The following is a 24,737-nucleotide window of genomic DNA, read 5'->3' as shown; positions in this document are numbered from 1 at the left end:
TCTTTGATTAATAACTTTCTATTTTGTCATTTTTTATGGACTTAGGCTCTAGAGTGCGATATTTTCGTTTTACTTTTGTACCTAACAAGTTTAACCCTGAGTTAAAGGACTGTTTTCTTTGCAATTGATATCTATCATTATTGCTGAACAACCAGACCTATCGAAGAGTATTTCATTTTTATAGGGCTTTTCATTCGGTGTCAACAAACCTATTTAAAAGAGCTATACACCCCAGTACAATGACCATTTATTATGAACTGTATTATAAATAAGGCTGACTTGTACTGGTAAGTTGGTAGCTGTACGGTTAAAAGCTTGGTGCAGTATGCTTGGCGAAAATAAATCAGAGCGTACCTTATTCAGAAGGAAATCGCATTAACTCCAAAAGGAGCCAGAACGGTTGCGTTTTCAAGCTCAGTCAGAATGTCTCAATCGGTAAAATTACAGATCAAACCATCAACCTGATATATAAGGATCTAATACAAAATAAAAATATGATTTTGAATCTTTGGTTTTCTTTTTTCTTTTTTGTGCTGTCTTCTCTTGTTTATGTGTGTGTGTGTGTGTGTGTATTAAATAAAAGAGGTAGGACAAGAGCAAACAATAGTACATTTATTGAAAACTATCGAAATGGTGATAACTGATTAAGTTGATTTAATTGGGTCATAGTAGTGCAAAAAAGATATGTGTGTTCTTACAATGTTGAAATTAACTTATTTGATAAAAATGTTCATTTAACACATGTTTGTTTTTTTTTCTAACAAAATCGATATGAACCAATGCTTCACCCACAAAAGTAGTTCATACACATGATTGACTATATAAAAGAGATGCGAAAGATACCAAAGGGACATTCAAACTCATACATTTTGATAAGTAATATAAGTCCTGGAATATTGTATCAATTGGGAGATATATATTCCGTATGCAGACCTGCAGGAACGTTGCTACATAGGATTATAAAATTCACAATTAATACATTCTAAATATGAACAATTTATTCAGGTAGAGATTAATTTAAATGGTAAGATGAGGCTATTTCGTCAGTTTTCTACTTTTATGAACATATGAAGAATGTTATTTTGATTTTGTCGATTTCAAAAGGACAACATTTGCATGATCGAACCTTCTCCTTTGCAAATATTATTTATGCGTGAGCAAGTTTACGTAAAATTATTTCTAGAACATGCATTAGAAAACTGTTATATTGTCGGTGATGAATAAAAGCTGGATGTTTGCAGTACCAGCTGTAAAAATAGGTAGGATAGTATGCCTGCACTTAAAACTATGGATGAATAGTTACCTACCTGGACAGTTTAATTCACATTGTATTTCTGACTCCTAAAATACAAGGAGAAATCATTGAAATTGTGCAAGTTAATAAATTGACGAAGAAACGTAAAAACAAATCTTAAAAAAGGCGACACGTTCATTTAGACCATATATGATTAAAACTGTTTGCAAATATTATCGAGATATTGCGCTCTCTGTTCATAAAATATGTGTATTTTAAAAGATTGAATAAATAATGCGTACGTTTCCAACCAACAGTTGTAGGAACAGTTTTAAAAACCAGGGATGGAGTAATCGTAATCTGTAATCGTAACCGATAGTAATTGATTATTTTTTTCCAGTAATTGACAGTAATCTGTAATCAAAGACATGTTTGATTAAATATAATCTTAATTCACTCGATTACAGCCAAACATATGATATAATCCTCGATTATTTTTCGATACAATTCGATAACTTTAGTAAAATAGTTTGATGAAATACAACATAGACAACCAGATCTCCTACCAAATTTTACTGTACATCCAGCTTTCAAAACAAATGACTGTACTTGATCATCTATGATTTAAGACCTTTTATTTCCAAATAAGAAAAGATATTTAAAGAAATAAAATATCCCCATTTTAAGTTCTGTACTACATTGAAGTAGTAAGCTTATTTGTATTCAAATTCCTTAAAGCATAATTTTCAATTACAAATGGAATTTTAGCTTAAAATAGATAAATAGTTGATTCGTCATAATTTTATGATACAAATAACTAACCGCAGCATTACATGTATTATATGTAGCTTAATTTTCAGTATACCATTTGTTATGTGTAACTGAATCTTCAGTATAACATGTAGTTTATGAGATAAATCGTCAGTATTATATTCATTACGTGTAGCTTAATCTTCAGTATAACATGTATTATGTGTATCAAGAACGCCTTAAACAAATCACTTGGCTTCAATACAAAATAAATAGGTTAGATTTTCCTCATTCATCATTTATGGAACAGATATAGAATGCACTAAGAGTAGTTAATAGAAATATTTAATTACCTTTTCTGTTATCCAACGAGACAGCACAAACTTTTCGTGTTCTATTTTATGTTTTGGACATATCCAACTCTCATCGATGTTGTTTAATTCCTCAATGGAAAGCAAACATGGATCTTCAACAACATTGCAGCAAATGTTCAGTTGAAAAGACCTTGCGTTAACATCACACTTCTCACTGCTGGTTTGAATATAAAGATGGCTGATGTTCTGAATGGCAGATTTCAAACATTCACAGATACATGCAGCCAGGTCTTTCATTATAAGAATTTTCTTCCTAGCATGAACAAGACGGACAAAAATCCTTTCGTCCTCGCATAGAATATGGATATCTAATGACGGATCAATCGTAAATACTGCAGATCTATGGAAAAGCATGTCATCGTTTGTCTCGCCGTATTTCTTCACATCAAAAATACTGAGGCAGTAAGTGATAAACCTGAATGATAAAGCCGGAGGTATTACTGCAGCATTTGAATTGAATGATATTGCAATGTTTCTTTCACTAAAGGATGGAGACTGAAGGTACCCAGTATCATCTTTTGCCTGGACCATGCTTGCTACATAGTAAAAGTCAGCCGGTATTCGATTGTGATTAGGATCATATCTCTTTGGTTCAACTAGTATATCAAGGTGAGTCATCACTGCTAATAAGTAGTCCTTGCGTTTTTCAAACTTGAGATATTTCCTTTTTCTCCAAAGTCCTTGTATTGCAAATTTGGAGATGACTCCTTTCTGGCTCATCAGATTCCACAATTCCTCTCTTATTTTTTCGCCTTTACAGAAACTTTTATCGGTGATTATTGATTTAAAAGCATCAATGAGATACGTTGGCAAAAGTGTAACATGTTGATCCAATCCAGGTTCATCAAAGTATAGAATTTTGCCAATAGCATGCTGGAATTTCAGGAAAACCTTGAGTTCAGCATCTGTCAATGGTCTTATAGGATGCTGAGTGTTAATCTTTCTCAAATCGTCAAATGTTATTACATTTATATCCTTTCGGATAAGATTTTCGAATTCTAATTCCAGAGGAATAAAGCATTTAGGTAAGTTCTGCCCCCATGTTGGTTGGAGCTTGGACTCTCGTATAATACTTGTTTTAATCTTTGCCATTTCTGGGTCATTTTTGTTTTTAGCATTTACGAAGATTCTGTCTTCAATAACCAAATGTGACATCAGAGGGGATCCCTGAAACATGCTCTTTACATCTTCGAATAGTTGTCTTCTCGCTGTTTCAACTTCACTCTAAAAAAATGATACATTGTATACTAATCATTTCCGTTTGAAATTAAAACTAAACGTAACAATAGGAATTTAAAATCAATCATTTGTTTCTAAATTCTTACGTTTCTGTTAGTAAAAGGTATAAAAGGTGCATATATCAAATTACCAATAAAGGAGCAGCATCACCTTTATTCACATAATAAACACATCACTACGTATCAGTAGATTAAATTAAAAGACAATGACGCTAAATATGATTAACCCAACAAGGAAAACGAATCAAATCAGTAAGATAAAAACCGCATTCACTCTCATTGCATAAACTAGAGTTGTGTATACTTGCATGTTTAATCTTGTCTTTATGAGTTAAAACGATCATAATCTTGGGAAATCCATGCTGGCTGCCCTTGCAGTATGTCACAATTGTATTTATCCAGAATCGCAGGTAATCTGTAAACAAGGACATTTAAAATAATAATGAAAGATAGGTATTTTCATTCTTTTGGGAAAATTGCATTTTTGTTTTTATTTCTCAGCTCGAAATAAAACAATTTCGCAATAATCATAACAAATAATACATGTGTTCATTGAAATTATAATTTGTCAGCTTCAACTGTCGCTTTCAATGTAACACCCATTAGTTGAGTATCAAGATACAACAACATGACAACATTAAATGACAATAAGAAAAAGCAAAAAAAAACAAAAAATCAGAAACAAAAGAGGAATTAAATGTGCAAACAATACTCGAAGGGAACAAAACGTTTGGTGACATGAATGCCATCATCTTCTTTATATACATTTCCTTCATTATTATCGTCACATGGTTGGTAATAAACAATTCTACTAGCTCATCAAATTTATGTTACAGGTCACTAAAAATAACTAATATGGCTGGGGTTTGCAACGTTATGTAAATGTAAACATTCAGCCAGTTAAATGTTGAACTGAAAGTTATGTGCAAACGTATACACTACAATAAATTCATTAATAAACAGACACATCGCTTGTAGTCAGATAAGATCTATTCAGTCTATATTCAGGCTTGATCAGTTTTGTTATTAATCTTCACTTCATATCGTTCAGATGATGTTAAGATCAATCTATCGTTAACGGCTAAACTTCTTTTAAATGTGCAAAATTGGACTGTGCATACAAATTTTAAAATGTTATGATACTTATGCTTTCTCATTTTAAAGAAACTTATATTTATACATAAACTTGCAAATAATGGTATACATGTACAAATAGGTCGATGTGGTAAAGTATGAATGCCAATGAGACAACTATGTCCAAATGATTTGGAAGTAACAAATTAAAGGCAACCATACAGTCTTCAATAATAAACAAAACCAATAATGGATAGTCGGCTATAAAAGGCTAGATGATGGTTTCTATTAAAAAGTGGTCTCAATGGCGATCTAACAACAGCTTCTGATGTTATAAGGCATTGACAGCTGTCAATTTTCTGTAGCATAGAGAATGTTGACGTATTACATGTCTTTCTGTTGATAGAGTTGTTGGACTTCTGTGTTAATGATATATTCCTACATCTCCCTGTATTCCTACTAACTGTATAAGTTGGCTGTTGATCAAAAGTCAGACGGAAAATCTGTTTATCTTTATTTTGAAAAGGGTAGTTTCGGATGAGGTTGTTCATATGTACAGAGAAAAAACTCCTACAAATGTCTTCTATAATACTGGTAAATCAGTTTATACTTGAGCGAATTTATTGTTTTTCCCTTGACATGGTGTTTTTTTTTCAACCAAAGAGGTCATGCTGTATATATTGAAAGCTGCCCCAAGAAACTCTCATAATTAGTCTTAATTGAAGAAAAAAATCCTTTGTTTAGTTGATAACATAATTGAAAAACTCCTTAGTGTTGCATAATTATTCGTTCGTTTGAAATTAAAAAAAAATATTTGTATATTCTGTACATGTTATAGTATACTTTTGAATGTGCATTACGTATATATACATACTTTGCAGTGTGTAATCTTTAGGACAAACATATATTTCTCTTCTGGTTATTTGTACAAACTATTTACCTCTTGCTGTTTTCCGTCCACTTCTCCCTGGCAGATATTGATCAAATTGACAAGGGTCATCAAGGGTCCTACTACCATCCAGTACAATCAAATATATAGCTCGATAGGACAGGAAACTTTGGTGCGTGGAGTAAAATATATCTTGTCCCCCAAAGTCCCATATTATTACCGGAGCTACATGTCTTTGGTGCAATTTTTTCTTTCCGACCCTTAGAGACTGCTTCAAGATGTGTTCTTGTGTAACTGATACCTTTATTTCTTTTACTTCTTTGGAAACTCCGAAAAATCTTTTAAGTTTTGTAATAAATCTAGGGTTAGTAACAGATTCTACAGAATGTGTCAACCCAGTCGTTGCTTGCTCTGTTACAGGTGACTTTGACAATGATTCCGTTTGTTCTTGAACGAGTGAATCGTTCATAGAACAAATGCTTTGCTTTTTACCACCAGAAACCATTGGCGATCCATGATTTGGCTTATTTTCTTTTGATTCATTTTCTGTTGCAGCATTTACCTTAGTTTGGTGAACTGTCATCGGTATAGCATCCATGACGTCTTCCAATCGGGTGTCTTCATGGGAATAATTCAATTGATCATCTGAACCTTCTAGATTACTTGCCATTGCCTTGTTGTTGTGAAGATCTCTGTGTTGACTATCTATATCAGACAAAATATTTATCGGTATGTCGTATTGCAAAATTTCATTTTGTTTTTCTTCAGTAAAAATGAAATTTGGCATTGGTCTGTCATCTTTATTATATCCTTCTTGTTCATGTAAACATAACGGTTCATTTTGAAATTCATCTTTGTACTTTGAGACCCTCAGTGGTGTATCTGAATCAAATAGGACTTTTGGTATAGGTATTTCGTCTAAATGATGACCATGTTGTGTATCTGCATCAAGAAGGACTTTTGGCACAAGTCCTTTGTCCTGCCGATAATCTTGTTGTTTATTTAGATCCAGTGGCACATTAAGAACTAGCATTTCATGATCCCCTTGTTGTTTGTGCCCATCAAAATAAGCTTTAGGCACTTGTTTTTTGTCTCTGGAATCATGTATTGTTTTATCTAAATCAAGAGGGACATTCGGTAATTGTGTTTCGTCTTGAGGATGGCCGTGTTGTTTTTGCACTGGTATATCGTTTTCAATTGGATCACCTTGGTGTTTATATAGATCAAAAGAAACATCTGTGCTTGGTTTGTCGTCTGGGATACGTTTCGTTGGTTTATTGACATTTCCTTGTTCTCTTAATCTGCTTGTATCCTTTTCGGCTGGAACACGTGGCATTTTATATCTATCCTTATCGACTACTTGTTGTTTGTTAAATCGAACAAAGGCACTTGATGTCGGACTCTTATCGTGCTTTTTGGTTAAATCAGTGAAAAATTCAGTTGAATGACTGCTAATTGGAAGACCAAGTGGTTTCTGTCTTAACGACCTGCTGATGGTCAAGTCTGCTAAAGAGAAATCTGGGGAAAAAAACTTCAATATAGTGTTATTCGTATTTGGCACAACGTTTCGAAGTATTGGGTTTACAATATTCCTCAACTTAGTTTTTGATTTGGCTATCCAACTGTGTTGATTTGAATACCACTGATGAGTCTTGTATAAAAGGAATGCGCGACTGGCGTAAACAAAAATGATAGGCCTGTAACCTATTATGAGTTTGTACCTGTCAAATAGATACTATGTAATCGACACATGGATACAGCTTAACGATAAATAGAATATTTATTTTAAATAAATTAAAATCCATGTGTTACATTTGTTTTTGCTTTTCAATGAAGGTAACCTCAATAAAACATCACCTCCTTTTTTGTATATTGATATTTATAATATACTGTTGTAAACGTGACTTCGTATGTTTCTTTTTTTGAATTTTGAGAAGACAGTAGTCAATAAACATTCGTTGAAATGCCCATGATTCATTCAGACACATTCAGACATATTGTGTATTTCGGCAGATTTTTATTTCTTGAATTTTTCTATCGACGTTTTCAGTTGTATCCACAATTGATTTCATGTATTTTTGTTTTCAAATTGAATAATTAATTTAAAGTAGTAGTACCAATTTATATCATGGACATGTATTACGTGGAGTAAACATATCATAAGTGTCTAAAATATTTTAACATTGATTGAATAGACTATTTTCAGAGAATAACAGCATTAATAATTGTTTTTTGTCAGCATAACAGTATGGACAGTTCTTGTGAAGTTCTGGCGAAGGCAATCCATGTCTGCGATAGAAAAATCACAGCATCATCGATATAATAAAGCGATGCTGTTTTCAATATCTTAAAAGAATCACTTTTTTATATTGTATACAATAATACAAACAAGATACATTGAGTTATTGCTCACATATTGCTATCTGCTAACATCGATGGCACAATACATATGTCATATAGCACGGCAATGCCAGATAAATCTAAGTTCGTTGCTAAGAAAAAAAAAAGACATACAATATGTATCAGACAGATGAACGTATGGTGAGACGGACAGTCATACGCTTTGAGAGGGGTGTTGTGATAAATAAAAAGGAAAAACACCAATCGCTCTGATTGCATATGATATCCTCTTTTTAGTTCGACCTTACAAATCAGCGGTTTGAAGTTTTGTCTCAAATACATCTCTTGTGACATGGTTTTAATTATTGAAACCGTTCCACAGCATACTTAATTTGAGAAGATACAGTATCATCTCTATGTGGTATTGTACAGCCTGGTTTGGACCATTTAAACATTTATTTCATAGCATATAAACATATTCGTTTTAAAGAAAAGCAGTTTTATTACGCTGTAACATATTTAATCATCATAATCATGTACCTTGTTTTCCATGCAACCATTTCTCTGTTTCTCTGTCCATATACGACAAGCCTGTATAAAGACCGATCCCGTCTGTGGATTTTCGCACACTCGTTGGTCCCTTGCCAACCAGATATCGAGCTATTGTTGTTTTTCCAGTTCCCTTTTCGCCCGCTAACATTACTCGTGATTCAAAATGAGGGTAACTTTCTTCCTCTAGTAAATGAGTGAACACTTTTGCTGAGTCTTTATCGAGAGCTCTGATTTCAGCTGGTAAACCTTAAATAATTTATAAGAATAAAAGATACTACTTAAATATCCTCAGAATGCAAACATAGTTCACACATTATACAAATTTGAATATAAATAAGATCTAGGTGTGTAGTTCACATGAAATAGTAATAACGACTATATGATAGTATAGACTTGTTGATTGGTGAAGGTCTGGTATCTGATAATCTAATATATGACTTAATGTAAATATGGCGAAAGGCTTAAGAAAAAAAAACCCAGTTTTTCATACAAAGAATTGGATAAACTATACCAATAATGAAAATGTCACTTTCTAAAGTTGCTGCATACGAATCGATTTTCTGGATTTACGTTCATCAAAAACGCTAAACCAAAAAAGTAAACTATAAAAAATGCATAAGTACATAAACAAAAGGAGAGCGATGTTACCAGCAAGGACCTAAAAATAGTCAAATCAAACTAAGGTAAACTTTGTCCTAGGGAGTCAAAACCTTAGATTTTTTTGATAATTTCTGAATTTTTCAACTATGAATAAACAAGTTGAGTTATACATGATGTCATCACGAACGCGCAAACCCCAATATTTGAAATCCAAGGTTGTATTAGAACTGTGACAAGTGAAGAGGTTTATGACCAAAGAATACATCAAAAATAAAAATTAATATTGAAAAATGAATATTACAAAAAATACTACAAAGAAAACTAAAATTCAAATCAAACCTCTAGTAATGCACGTACATGCTCTTTTTTTAATGTTCGAATGCCATTCATTCTTTAACTTATATATCTGTGTAATTTTTGTAAAATGTATTGATTAAACATTGTCATGGTCTTCTCTTCCACTTTCATAGTTTTGGTCAGATTTAAACGTTTGAGAAACGGTTGTAACAGGATTTTTTGAACTCTGGTTGATAGTTGTCTCATATGCATTTATACCTTATCTCCTTATTTTTATATAAATTGACGGGTGTGTAAAGTGAAACACATGCGTACCCTTCTGGCTTCTGGTTAGGTTGGCGTTGTTCATTATTTTCTGATTTTATTTCGTCTGCTCGTCATTCTTTTTTTGTTTCTTTACCATGAGATGTCTTTTATTTTATTTGTACTGTTTTGCCTTTTTTGCAATGTTTTTACGCTTACACATTTGATTTTGTATATATGTTTTCAAGGCCATATATGATAAAGGTTAATTAAGAAACAAGTATTGGTCGCGCTGAACGATGTTTATGTAGCAAACGTTCGTAAGAATCCCGCTGGTAAACTGTTCGTCATTCAAGTTACCATGAATCCGGATACCAGCTTCTTCGTACCTGGTGATTATTATGTCATACAAATAAAGGGTGTCCATAGCAGTATTATTCAATAATAAAATATTTATATTTAAATAATAAATATTTTATTATTAGATAATTAATAACATTATTACATGTTTTATTTTTTTGTCACTTAATACAATGTATAGCGTATGTATTTCCTTAAATAGTTAATGAAGAAATAATATCATAAACACAATAATTTTCCAGAAAAAAGCTAATTTAATGTTCCAGGTACATTCATGTTAAAATGGTTATAAAGAAAATATGATGTTTCGATGTATTAAACAGTTAGAGTTTTTTTTGACATCTCGTTATTAATTAATGGTATACTGCCCTGCAAAAATAACATGTACTTGTCTGTTGGGTTTTGTTATTACTGGTGTGCTGTCTCATAGTAAATTTGCCAGGCATGATGTATATTTGAAGGTCAATACAAAAAGGTCAGATATATGTATATATATATATCCATTTTCGGCTCTTTAAAATTCAAGAGTCTATCCTAAATGGAGGTAAATTATATGGCCTTCCAAATACCGTTTCGATTCCTAACATCACTGAAGAGACATTAATTGTCGAAATCCGGATATGGTGTAAACATTTGTGCACCTCATGTTTGCGGTATACCATCTTTCCGCATGTTTTTTTGTTTTCTGTTTGGTATTAAATTAATAATTAAGATCCATTTGTTACATCTGGTGATACGTTTATTTGGCAGTCGCCAATGGCAGTCATCAGGGTTTAAGAACATCAGTTGTTCAACCTGTTAGTCAAATGCGCTTTGTTAAAATATACTTTTTCACTTTTTTGGTCTTTTAGAAAATGTTGTTTGTGCTGTATTTAGACCCCTCTACCAAGAAATTTGTTTTGCTTGCACACGTATAAAAATTGCGGTTTTTATCCAATCCAATCATAGGTTTGAGCGTTGTTTTCAATTTAGACTTGTATATATAAATATATATAAATATCGAGTGATATGCGTAAATTTTTAGATAATTTTCTTTTATTTAACTTTAGATTTTCATTAAATGCAAAACAAAAGGATTTGTCTTAAAGTTTATCATCTGTTTACAAAATATGAGTTTTAATGACAATTTGGACAACAGGATAAACATTTGAATGTATTTATACCTATATTTATATTCCTAGTTATTTCTTTTTTTAGAACGTCAGGTGTGTCTTTTGACGAACCAACCCGGACGATACCAAGTTTCAATTGAATGTGCTTTAAGGCTTTAAATACTAACCTGGTTAAAATGCTTGCTACTGTTGTTTTAAAACATTTAATTTATTTGTTAAATTGATATTTTACTGTACAGTTTTCCATATTATATACGCTTTAAGATTAATTGTTTAGGCATAAACAATCTGTTTCTCCGTTTATTAGACTAGTATTCTTCCTTAATTCATAATATTTGAAACAGATAATCGTATTCAAAAACGAATTATGACCTATGTATGTCCATGGGTCCATGTACATTACGATGTTGTGCAGTCTTCGTGCGAGATCGTGATTGTTTTACAAGAATACATACTTTTGTTAAACCCTTATCAAATTCAGTATCGTAGCTGGGCCCTTATTTTAAGTTTGGCATTTGATTTGAAGAGTGGGAATCAATGTCTCAGCGTGGTTCAAGACCATGGTGCGGCTTTACAGTGGATGTGCTCCCTACGGTTGGTCTTTTGTTTGATCTATCATGACACTCTTCGAAGTGTTTACGACAAGAAAAACATTAAAATATACATTACTGTTATATACATTGTTTTACACCCAAACACAAAAGACGTCTCTCAAAATCTGCGATTTTTTTTCTCTATCAAACACTTATTTTTTATTCTATATTTGAACAGGAGTAACAATTTGTAATAGCATAGTATACCTGTATATCAATTTTAAATCCTAACATACAAAGATTTTCAAAGTTACGGATTTGTAGCAAAAACGGGTAGTTTATACCACTCTCTAAAACATGTTGGTACCTTCGATCACTTTGAAATAATATATTAGCAACATGCGACACATTATGTTTTTGAGTTGCATCCATGTGAATCATTTAAAAAACATACAAGCATAAGAAGACATTTTAAAACAGATGTGATGTTCTACAAAAAATAAGTTTGCCAACATTAAATATTATCCACGCCTTTATATAAAAAGCAAAACAAAACAAAATTTGACACCTTGAAACAATCTTAAATAGCATAATATACAAAAATTCATTTTTTTCTTGAAATAAAAACACAAATAAATTTCAAAAAATGTAAGAATTGTAACAGAATATATGTTTTCACCGTGCTTTTACATTTTAAGAAATTGTTAATTTAGAATAAAACAATCAGTATCTTTATTATTCATTAAATTTCATCCTCTTCTTTAAAAAAAACCCAACTAATTTCGACATTGGGAAACAATTCTAAATAGCATATGCCACATATATATATTATTTTTATACAATTCTAGCACATCTTGGGATAACAATTATGAATATATACTGTTAAGGGGTGATTATATGAATCATTTCAAAATATTTCATGATATATAACCCACAGAAGATGGTAAACTCTCAGTTGCACTGAAAAAATCGTGCCGTAGCAAGCATGACTGTATATGTTTTTTTTTTTTTTTTGGGTTAACATATACAAATCAAAACTTTGACATTAACAAAGATCAAAGTCAGAGGTCATCTTCCATGGAATTCGACACATCATATATAGGAGTTCCACTCAAGTGCCAACTAGCAAAGCCTATGTCAACGCATTGATAAGTTATGTCACGGACAAAACATAATGCAAACAAATCTATTATCTTAATAAAGTTCAAAGGTCAAAGTCAGATAAAGATCATGGCAATATGCACTACACTGTCTTATAGAAATATAACTTCACATCAAATATTGCAAACACTGGTCAAAAGATAAAGTAGTATTAATCTGGACAAGGTTGTTTATGTGTGAGAAGAACCAAGGGAATATGAAACAGAATTAACACACATTTCATGCCGCTTTCTTTATCCAAAGGGGGAAACAATTGCACAAATGTTAATACTATGTGTATTCTATATTTGTGTTTCATATAATGGCTATACTTAACTATGTAACTATAATTTAAAAGTCCGTAAATAGACGAAATTTAGCAATCAGTATAATATATAATGAGTCAGGAATATGACAGTTGTTGTCCATTCGTTTGATGTGTTTTATTATTTGATTTTGCCATTTGATTAGGGACTTTCCGTTTTGAATTTTCCTCGGAATTCAGTATTTTTGTGATTTTACTTAATACGTACATAAATATTGGATCATATGGAAAGCAAGCACGGTTTCATACGTCTTGACAACGATTTAGCAATATAAAGCATGTAAATAGCAGTAACTAACCTAAAAAGACGATAGTTAACAATCAATATAATTGAAGTGATACAGGTGAATACGGATATAATGCGGATGAGAACAAACGGACGTTGAACGCCTGTGGTACTAAATATCCGTTAAATAAGGTCGTTTTACCTCCGTAGATGTTTTAACCAGTGCATTTAATTGCATTTTTATATTCTTGAATGAGTTAATCATATGCAACAGATCAACATTTTCATTTTAGGGGATAGAAACTTTGTTTACAAATATTTTCATCTCTAAATCAAAACAAAACAGTCAGAATTATTAGTCGAAGAAGAACAGACTACAGCATGATCAAAATAGAAAACACAGAAAAGAGGAAAACAAACGATATAAAAAACACAAACACAGATGCTAAAGTCCATTAAGCATTAACTGAAATTAGACACAAATGTGAACTAAACAAATAGGATAAGGAAGAGTAATCATAGGTGCCGGTACGCTTCCCAGAATCTATCGCTGTGTCATTTCTGGCTATTTGGCAAAACGTAATAACATGGTCTAAAATAGATCTAGTTTAACTTTATAAATTAACTAATGTGCATGGAAATTGCTGTAATACGTTTTGCATACACATTCTTAAAAGCAACACTATATGAACGAAGGCAAATACCTTTGTGTAGTGATTAAGATTGAAACACAATGTTGACTGCTGTATCTCAATGTTTGACATGTTTACCTATTATGTCTGATTGTTGTGCTCACACAAAGTTGTCAATATAATGGAAATGTATGCGACTGTCATACATTTGATAGGTTAACCTAGTTATAAAACCAATTTTACCCCACCGTTTTCTACATACAGAAATGCCGGTACCAAGTCAGCAATATGACAGTTGTTTTCACTAAACATATGTATTGGTGTGACTGGTATTAAACATATACAAAAAAAAAGAAAATCGAATTCAAAGCCATGCAATTTGTGACATTTTTCAAAAGTTCGTTAAGGTTGGATAACACACAAGCAGCATTTCCATCCACATACTTGTACAAGGTTAGTTGATGAGTATGTAATCTTATCATATTTATAACACGGTCGTAAGACCAATAATACTTTTAAAAAATGGCTAATATCATTTATTCTCCACTTTTTATTTTTATATTATTGTTAAGTTCCATAACGAGTTTACTTACCTAAGCTATGACACTGACACAATACAAAATGAATAAAAAGGTAAATTTCTACCGCTTGTATAGTCATGTGATCTTACAACATCTATGACTAAAAAATGGTCATAGTAAATTTTACGGTATCATATTTGCTCATTGTCCTGGTTTTAGTATAACTTATCTCTACAAATAATATATGATGGTCTTAAAGTATAGATTCTAGGTAATGACGTTCTTTATCATCTTTATTACATCTTAAAGATTTTACCAATTATATATGTTTGTTTTCCTCACACATTGTTGTCAATATACTGGAATTATATGCGACTGTCATACAAGTGAGAGGTTTTGGAAGCTACAAAACCAGGTTTAATCAACCATTTTCTATACAAGGAAATGTCTGTACCAAGTCAGGAATATGACAGTTGAATTCCATTCGTTAGATGTAATTGACATTCAGTTTTTTTCATTATATAACGGACTTTCCGTTTTGAATTTCCTTGGAGTTCGGTATTTTTGTTATTTGACTTTTTACGTCATACCCTATTATCCTATGATAATTTAATTTGTTCTCATCACAGGCAGAAATGTTAAAAGCAGAAGAGACATAAACATCTCGTCTAAAACAAACAATATAATTGGTACTACGCTTCTAATTTTCCTGTGAATAACACATGTTACTCAAGGACGGGTAGTCAACTTTTGGTAGATTCGAACTGTAGGTATAAAATTATTTGAGATTGACGTGTGTTTAAACATTTACATTGACATTTACGTTCAGACAAAACGCTTGAAAGCCAATCTGAATGGATTGTGTGCAAAACTTGATTTTTCAATGCCTCCGAAACATATTTAGCGTAAATTCAGCTAATTTACAAAAAAGTCAGATAATAATATGATATATTAGTATTTGTACATCAACAGATAACACTATGATCAAAATACAAGTGACAAAAAAAAACAAACGCATAGTACACAAGATATCCAATTAAACGGAAAAACTAGAACCCAATCAGAGGCAATTAGTCGTTACTTTCATGGACGCATCGGCTCGTGTTCCTTTCCTGAATTTGTATCATGAAACACACCAAACAGTGTGCTACGCTATGATACAGGAGATTATACATTAGAGGTATTTATTTTGTATTCAATATTTTAATCATTTTCCTCTGTATTCATATAATGCAGCTTGTTTTCCATTTTTCTACTCTTTTCCTAAGTATTTTATTATCTGTAAGTCCAACACATATTGTCATACATCCAATGATAACTAAACAAGTGATCGCCATGCGTGAAACTATTTCCAACTCATGGAATAAATAACAATTAAGTACACCAAATGTAGATTAAGCTCTCTTATGCTAAACTTCTAAAAATTGTTAGATTATAACAAGACTCATCAATAATGCAGTATTTTAAATAAATATGTTTGATCGTGGTGATATAATAATTATGTATAAATGGAATAATTTTACAGATTTACCTTAAATAATTCTTGCATTGCTTTTTTTGTTCGGTTATCTTCTTCTATTTTTTTATTTCGTGCCACAAAAACATCGATTGCTGTCTTATTATCCTGAAATGAAATCAAGACACTATTATTGTGTAATAATCCCATGGTATAAATATATATGTGTGCATGTATTACACTTTTATGGCTATTTACTGAAAAGAGCAAATTTAATAATTCTGTTGTAAACTAAATTAATTACACTGTATGTATCCGCAAATCGTTAAATGAAAGTAAGAAAACAAAATCAAATTATCATACGATAGCAGTCATAGATTACCATAAACTGACAAATGGTAAAGAGGTCAGTGTCAAGAACTGACAGATGATAAGACAAAAAGTCAGCATTTGATAAAATACAAACACAAGTTATTATATACTGACATTGTGTAAGATAGGGCTGTAAAGAAACGAACAACTACACGTATACATGTGTTGAATGTCACAATTAAATATACAATACACAGTGTGAACCCAACGAAACAAAGTAAAAACGGAAAGCAGATGGTCAACATATTGAATAAATATACCCGTTTGATCTTTGGACTTTTATATGTACCAACACCCAAACAGCTCCTACATATGGATCATATACATCAAGGCAAATATGCTATTATAAGACATTCATGTGTATTCATTAATGTACATGTTACAGACTTTTTGTTTATTAAGGCATTTTGGTAAAATGACTGAAATTTGGTAAGCAAAAATTCACAAATTGCCTGTTAAGTTTCATGTTATTTGTAGAACACATGAAACACATTATCATGACCATAAACACCTTACTGTGAAAAGAAAATAAAGAACTAAAGGTTCAGTTATAATTAGTTCATTCTTCAAATACCAGCTTGGAAATCATTATTCATATAATATGATTTTATTTTTATGTTAAACTATGTTTAGTATGCATTCGCTCTGTATTTCAGCAGTGCACCTACGAAACGGCAAAACAATTTTTAACATGCAGAAAGTGTGGTGTACGGGCTAAGTTTGAGAACAAAAACATTGTTGCCTATGTTGAATGTTTCGGTAATTAGTTATATTCTATGAATAGATGCCAGTTACTCTCCCTTTATAGTGATGATTCCCGTAATGGAATTTGCACAGAAGATGATTTGTGAGAATCTTTCATTTACGATGAAAATAAGGAATACTAGAGCATTATGGTATGTTTCTTTGATCTATTTCAGATTAATTACATGTATCTTACATGTTAAAAGTTGAAAATGTTGAGTTAAATAAATGTAAAACCGAAAGAACTGGATATTTTAGCAATTATTTAACGTAAATGTTTATACTATATATGTTTGAAGGAGAACACGTGTATGTTTCTACCGAAAATGTTCTTATAGTTGCACTTGTGTATTATATTATAGTTCAGAAAGTGAATGTGCAAGAATGTGTATGTGAAGTTTGCAGCCGTTTCGTTATTCGTTATTAAAATTTTCTAAGTTGAATGTAATAAAAAATTAAACATTCGATAACATTCAAAGCATGATAGCTATTAGTTAATAGTTGTAAAAATTAAGAGATATAGGAAATCTTTTTTTTTACCAATTCAAGTTATCGTAAATTCTCGTTGTCCTCAAATATAAACCCTTATTTAAATTGAATATTTCTCATTGTGACCTATAGATTTCTATCAATAGAATATAATCAATAATGAACATTTAAAAGATGATATTTCAACAAAAAAAGAAACGACCCCTCTATGAAGATTTAAAAATATAAATAGAAACAACTATGGAGAGCCAAACAAACTACATTTTCGATTGACTAAATATTCAGCTATATCCAGGAACGAGGGCCAAGGCTAGATCTTTCTGATCTCTCAGTCTTCATTATAGTATGCATATAGTTAGTTAATATATAGGTAAACTATATGGCCATCCAAATACCGTTTCGATCCCTTACATCACTGAAGAGACATTAACTGTCGAAATCCGGATATGGTGTACAATATTTTGCATCTCATGTTTGCGATATACCATTTTTTCCGCAAGTTTATTGTTTTCTGTTTGGTATTAAATTAATAAATAAGATCCATGTTAGATCTGGTGATCAATTTATTTGGCAATCGCCAATGGCAGTCAGAAGGGTTTAAGAACATCAGTTGTTCGACCTGTTAGTCAAATGCGTTTTGTTAAAATATACCTTTCACTTTTTGGTCTTTTGGAAAATGTTGTTTGTGCTGTATTTAGACCCCTCTACCAAGAAATTTGCTTTACATGCACACGTATAAAAATTGCGGTTTTTATCCAACGCAATCATAGGTTTGAACGTTGTTTTCAATTTAGACTTATAAGTTTATATATAGATATAAATGACATCAAAAGGAATTTGGGTAAAGTCTCTTAGTTGATGGAGGGCGTCTTTAGGTTTTCACTAAATATTCTTTATCAAACTGGCACTTTCAGCCCTTCATAACCATAGAAGACAAGAAGTTTACCCAAATTCCTTTTAATGTTATTTATATCTTTATATTAATTTTCTGCATAACATTATGAAAATGGAGAGATCAGGGAGGTCTATTCATCGACCTGTGTCCTTTTACCTGAATTTTCGACGATTTGTAGCTGAAAAGTAACACTTTAAGCCCTACGTACATATCGAAGATGACATTATTCTAGGAAATCCTTTCCATACGATCTGTGTATATATAAAGTCTAAAATATCATTGAAGATCATGGACATTGAACTACCAGGGGGTTTCATTGTTTTATTTTGGCTCTCCATAATTATTTATATTTACATTATTCAATGTAATGTTATTAGAGTGGTCGTTTGTTTTGGTTTTTCAAGAAATGTAATGTATAAAAGTACATCTTTGATTGCATTTTATTAATAAAAATCGATATTTCATAAAACAAATGTGCAATTTACATGGGAGTTTACTTTTTGACAATGAGACTTTAGGACAGCTTGGAGGGGTCTTAAAACTTTTTACTACATATCTTTTTACTTCCCTTTTTACTACGACTATCATGCTTTTAATGTTATCGAGTATTAACATTTCTATAATTTTCAACTAAGAAATTTGAATATCGAACCGACTGCTAGCAGCCGGTTTGATATGGAATATCGAATAACGAATAACAAACCGGTCGCTAACTTCACATTCATCTATAAATGAACCCAACTTAACCATGGTATTTAGCATAAAATCTAACAAGAATATGAACAATTTACAGGTTTAAGTGGATTATGTCATTTTAATTGGCAAACATGCATATAGTGCAGCAATTCAACAGTTAGAAGAACAATATGGAGATACGATACCAACCGGATATTGATAGATTCTCCCTACTTTTGATTGAATGGGAAAACGCAGATGAAAGAATTGAAGCTATGTGTATTCTAGAATACTCTAAGAACATTAGACTACTTATGATTTAATTACCGTTTACTTTCATGTTCGATGGAGAAATGTAGTTATGCGAACAAAGGTAAAGAAAGAGACAGTGACATTTACACACTTTGTGCAGTTTGTGAAACAGGAAGCTGAAAGGCTAAAAGATCTTTAGATTTTTTTAGTATCCACATCTGATTCACGCCACCTCTAGAATAGGCAGTTTCACAATAACTTTGGAGCCCGGCTTTGATTGCTGATAAAATAGATGTTATTAATTTAGAAAGAGGTTTCGTGGAGCACTTTGAAGACCCAGCAATATACCGTTGTTTGTAAAGACACTTATGTAGTTTAGGTATCCAATACAGTGATGGAATATCCAGTTCATCATCTTTGGTTGAAATTCCAAAGGAACATAGAACAAACCTATGATTATCCAGGATTTCCTCTTTGGTAAGTGTCGTGAGGGTATATGTTGGGTTTCCAAATGAATTGTCAATACCTTATTCATTTATCAAGCTGGTTATGTAATGATATTTACACACAAAAACGATGTTGTTTGGGGCTTTATCTGCGGGGACAACAACATATTTGTCATAGAGGTAGGACAAGTGTTTTGCAACATTTGGGTCTTTAAAAATTGACGTAGCGTGGGTATCGATAGACCCATTTAGTTTCTTAATTCGGATTTGTATAAACGACTTCACAGCCTTAATCCATTCGGAAAGCGTATTTACTTCTTCTTTCTCGCGTTTAGCCCATTGCCTGGCATAATCCTCGACTGAATCCATCAGTATTTTGAAGTTGTAATTCCAATTGATGGATTTAGGCTCACGAAGGACTGAAGGATGGTAGAAAATTACAAATTGAATTGAACAAGAATCCAGTGAAAATCATAATGTTTGTCGGTGTTGCATATTGATGACGAACATGCCAATTTAAAATGAATAGACTATTCTATATTAGATATTAATCATAAAGGAAGGTGTAGACGGGGAATCCTTTCAGTCTGTATTTGTTAAATGTTAAGTTATTGGTTCTCACTTTGTTAGTTTCTACCCATTATTTCCTATTTTAGTTATTTAAGCAACATGTTATTATCTGTTCTTTCAATTAAAACAACCCCCATTATTCTATGGTTTTTTTATTCTGTTTGCCCATTTTTCTATATTTCGTATTATCGGTTGTCCCATTATGATCTATTCAGTAAACCCTTTCTAGACCCTCATACAGTTTTGAGCTTGATGTTATTGTACACTTAAAATCAAGGTTTAAAGAGACATCTCAAGAGAGCTAATATAATAATAGTTTGTGCATAATTAAAAAGGAAATGCTTAGGCGTCCTTTAGCAGCTAGACATGTTTGGTAGTTCATTGACGTCGGACACGTTCTTGAGTGTTACATATTTTCCCAAAAAAAAAATCAAAACAAAATTGGAAAAAGAACCTGCCATTCAAACATTTTATGAAGTATCAAATTATTGTCGAAATTTTTAATAATTAAGTTATAATTATTTATAATTATTATCATGCTAAAAATGGAAGTGTTCATATTTAGTAAATGTCACAGATAAAAGCTGCTCTATTATTTAGTATCAAAATCCTAATCCTATGCATTAAACATTATTTGATAGTTTTACGTTTTTTCAGAATCAGGTCGATTTGTTTAGAGCTCTGGACAAAATACAGGTGGTGTTGCTACGATGTCACAGAATCAGGGGTTCTTATCCTGTCGCAAAGCGTGAACATGTATTTAAAATTGCACTCCGCTTATTACTCCTTTTGTTATAATGTATTTGAAGATTCGTTAATTGTTTAACTTAACTCCGTTCTTTGTTTAAAACTCCTTCCTTTGTTTAATATGATCCTGTAATTGTTAAATGCGCTCCTTTCATTGTTTCATATTTGCTTTATAAAGCCAGAAGAGCTTAATCAAAGAGAATAATGTTATTGTGTATGTATCGATGTTACTGATGGAATAAATAATCAAGAAAGTAATGTGAGTTTTTTATTCTACCAAAATATACAATTTCAAATGCTTGTGTGACAAGGACTTCACAACATTGTATGGTGCCGGATCCGGGAATAGGAAAAATTCTGTTAACTTCAAACGAATACAAGATGACGACTTTGAGCCATATGAAAGGTGTTAGAACCAGATATAGGAATACGTTATACACGGAAATTCAAGAAGGGAATTCAATTCTACATGCGGAAATTTCTAATTCGCAACGTCAGGAAATGGTGCACAAATCCACCAAGTGTATTGAAAAATTTAAAGTTTATATTAACAAATTGGAAATTCAAAATATCAAAGTTGCTAGTTCATTAGAAGAAGATCAATCTGGAACAGCAGATAAATTGGCAGATGAAGATTGCAAGTTATGTTCAGACGCAACAGACTGTTATTTGGAACTAGAGAACTTCAAAGAAAGGTTAGTCGATAATATTAAATTAGAAACTACAGAAAATGTAGAGAAAATCAATCCGTCAGATTTAATTCAACTTCAGCAAGAAAAGAAAGATATAATACAAACACGATTCAAACAACAAGAAGAATTCATAAAGAGCCAACAAAAGGGTGAAAGTACAGAAACAAATTGGAAATTGCCAAAAATTGATATAATTTCCTTTAATGGAAACAAGACAAAATGGAATGAGTTCTGGAATTCTTTTGAATCTACTATTGATCAAAACAAAAGGCTTTCAAACATCGATAAATTTAATGACCTGAAAAGTAAACTGGTAGGTACGCAGAATATGCGATTTCTGGGTTAAATGTGTCGCATGAAAACTATATTGTGGCAGTAAATATTCTTAAAGAAAGGTGTGGGAATGCCCAAGATGTGATTGATTTGCACTACTGTGAGATGATAAATTTGCAATGCCCTTCGAATAAAACATATTCATTGAGGTTATTCCTAGATAAAGTGAACCGTCATTTAAGAAGTCTTGAAGTATTGAAACAAAGTGTAGACCAAGATATATTTGTGTCAATGGTGCGTTCAAAACTACCACAGGAAGTGATGCTGCAACTTGAAATCCAAAAAGGAACTAAAGAAAAATGGTGTGTGCAATTTTTATGTGATAGATTAATGGATTATGTAGTGGCAAAGGAAAGGTCGGATAAAAGTGATGTTGAAAAGGATCGTCAAAAATAGTCAAAACAATAACGGAGCAAATTCTTTGTCTAAACGAAATCAGTTTCAAGGAAATGTTTCTAAATTCCAAAACGGATCACGTCAGTTTCAAAACAGAAGTACAGCCGAAGCACTTGTGGTGAACGGAAATGATACCTCGCAGAACTCATCTTATTTTGATAAGTGTAGATTTTGTCAAGGAAAGCATTGGAGTGATGCATGTCCTAAATACAAAACCATTGATGAAAGGAAAGCTCAGTTGAAAGGTAGCTGTTACAAGTGTTTACGTAAGACACATAAATCAGCTGATTGTAAGAAAGGAAAATTGTGTATACATTGTGGTGTTTTGAACAGTCATCACCGGAGCTTATGCCCCAAAAAATTCAGATCAATATTAGCAAGTGTCCATTTGAGTGAGGAATATGATAATTCTCCTAGTGGATTAAGTATTGGCGTGGAACAATCATTAACAAGTTTAAGTGAACAGATAGAAACAACATCGGAGAATATGTTAATATCATCTAGTGAAATTGTTCTTATGTAGACCGCTAAAGTTGAAGTGAACAATCCAAATGATTCTTTAAAACAAACAACCATATTGTTGTTTGACTCCGGATCTCAGAGAACCTACATTTCTCAAAAGTTAGCCTCAAAGTTGAAATTGAAATCTGAAGGAGACGAGGAAATGACAATCGTTACGTTTGGAAGTGAGAAGGCCAGAACCGTGAAAACCGCATCAACTAGTTTATGTATTCGATTGAATAATGGAAAAGTTTTGAAAATTTCGGCTAACATTGTGCCAGTTATCAGTGGAACTGTTCAACGGAGACGATTAGATACATCTTCGATTGAAAATGTGAGACATTTTGTAAAGGACGTTGAATTAGCAGATGTCACACCAACCCAATGGCAAACGTCTACTGTAGATTTGTTGATTGGGAATGATCACTATTTTGATTTCATTCTTAGACAAAGGATTGAAATTCAACCTGGCTTGTATCTACTAGCTTCTAAGTTGGAATGGATAATCACAGGAAGAACTAAAGAAATTGATTATTCACGAGAGGATATTGAGAGTAGTTTTCTGATAATGTCATACACAGGATCAAATCTACCGAAGACTGATACATGTATTACGTCTGTCCCTAACGTTGCAGATCTGTGGAATTTGGAGTCAATAGGAATAAGTGACGATGACAACTCGACGGAAGACTTTAGAGCCTTAGAAATGTTCAAGGAAACGTTAGAATATTCAAATGGGAGGTACTACGTGACATGGCCATGGAAGAATGACAATGTTGACTTACCAGTGAATAGAGTTTTAGCTTTGTCTAGACTAATATCGTGTTTAGCAAGGATAAAAAAGAAACCAGAATTACTGAAAAAATATAATTCTGTTATTCAAGATCAATTAGATAAAGGTATAGTTGAAAAAGTGGAAGAACATAGTACAGAGGGATTGAAACATTATATTCCACATCATGCTGTTATAACGCCAAATAAAACGACGACGAAGTTGAGGATAGTCTATGATGCGTCGGCAAAACCGAATAATGAAGTCAATAGTCTAAACGAGTGCTAACATCGCGGACCAGTCCTTTTAAAGAATCTGTGTGGAATAATCTCAAGTCCATTTCTATTAGCAGCTACAGTCGAAAGTCATTTAGACACATATCAGTCGCCTATAGCCAGGAAAATAAAAAATAACATTTATGTTGATAATTTGATATCTGGTTGTACATCGGTAGCTGAATCATTGGAGTTTTATTCAGAAGCTAAACATATATTTCAAAATGCTTCAATGAATTTAAGAGAATGGGATTTCCAGTAGTAAAATGTTCAATGAATTATTGCCGACCAAAGACAGGACGGATGTAATTGAAACATGTGTACTTGGTCATCTCTGGAATACTGACATTGATGGTATATATGTGAAATCAGCAAAAAATACAATGTGTTCTGGAATTTTATCAAGTAAAAATCATTGAGTGAATTAGCAGAAGTGTTTGATCCAATGGGTTTCTTCTCGCCTGTCATAGACAGTGGTAAAATCTTTCTTCAAGATTTATGGAAAAGGAACTTAAAATGGAATGATGAGATATGTGGATATGATAAGTTGAAATGGATTAGTATAAGTGCCGAATTAAGGAAAATCTCAGAAGTCTTTATTCCAAAATTCATAGGATTAGAAGCTAACCAAAATAATGTGAAACATAAGTTATCATGTTTCTGTGATGCATCGAAAAGAGCC

Source organism: Mytilus californianus, unplaced genomic scaffold (assembly GCF_021869535.1).
Source record: "Mytilus californianus isolate M0D057914Y unplaced genomic scaffold, xbMytCali1.0.p SCAF_43, whole genome shotgun sequence".
Lineage (NCBI taxonomy): Eukaryota > Metazoa > Mollusca > Bivalvia > Mytilida > Mytilidae > Mytilus > Mytilus californianus.
Note: the sequence above shows the minus strand (reverse complement) of the source record.